Consider the following 805-nt stretch of genomic DNA (forward strand, 5'->3'; position numbering starts at 1 on the left):
TCTTTCTGTAAGCATATAAGGTAAATAATTTCATTATCCCCATTTTCCACTGAAGCACTAAGAAATCAAGTCGCTTGCCCCAGGCCACACATCTAGTTAAGGGCAGAGGTGGAATTTGAAGCCAGGTATTCTGGCAGCAGAGGCTGCTCTTAACTGCTCTATTATGCTGCTTTTATGTAAGACTTGCTGATCTTTTATTTATGTCATAATACACATTAAAAAATGAATGGATAAAGTAGCACCCTGGGATAAACATAAGAGGATGCTTGAGCCTGGAGGCCACTTGTCAAGGGACAGTATCTAGCAGGTGTCTTTGGATGTAGCCAGGTCTCCACCTGGCTTTTGAGTGCTGTGGAAATTAATAATTGGTATACTTATAACCCATTCTCAGCATACTGGTTAGGGAACTCTGCTTTACAGTATAAAGAGCCTTTAAAACGTCAAATTAACAGTAACAATGACATATATAAGTTCACTAATTCCTTAGTTCATGTATATGTTTTAGTTGAAACTGCTTTTGATTTAGTATCTTAAAGGCATAAAAGAAGAAAAAGTTCTGTGATTGAGGAGTAACATGTTTTTTTGTAATGTGCAGATCATTACCAAACTTATTTTTAAATTTAAAGAAATCAAGTATTTCTGGTAGTTTATTCTATATAGATAATATAAATATTTTCTTCTTAAAGCTGCTAGTACGAGTTGGCTTCAAGAGCATGTTGCAGATCTTAGTCGAAGGTAAGATGTTATGAGATTTCATAATATTCGGGATTTTTAAGGAATGCACAAGAAATGCAGCTGTCATGGG

General features: G+C 35.5%; 1 protein-coding gene across 1 annotated transcript in view; it reads left to right on the forward strand.

Annotated features, from left to right (window-relative positions):
• Positions 1-643: 643 nt before the first annotated feature.
• SLC30A6 (solute carrier family 30 member 6) overlaps positions 644-805 on the forward strand; it is a 13,412-nt gene continuing 13,250 nt past the window's right edge. Inside the window, exon 1 of the mRNA XM_019653816.1 lies at positions 644-735. The gene's annotated coding sequence lies outside the window, so the exon portion shown is untranslated. The remainder of the gene's footprint in view (positions 736-805) is intronic.

This window comes from Hipposideros armiger, unplaced genomic scaffold, assembly GCF_001890085.2.
Source record: "Hipposideros armiger isolate ML-2016 unplaced genomic scaffold, ASM189008v1 scaffold_207, whole genome shotgun sequence".
In the NCBI taxonomy this organism is placed as follows: Eukaryota; Metazoa; Chordata; class Mammalia; order Chiroptera; family Hipposideridae; genus Hipposideros; species Hipposideros armiger.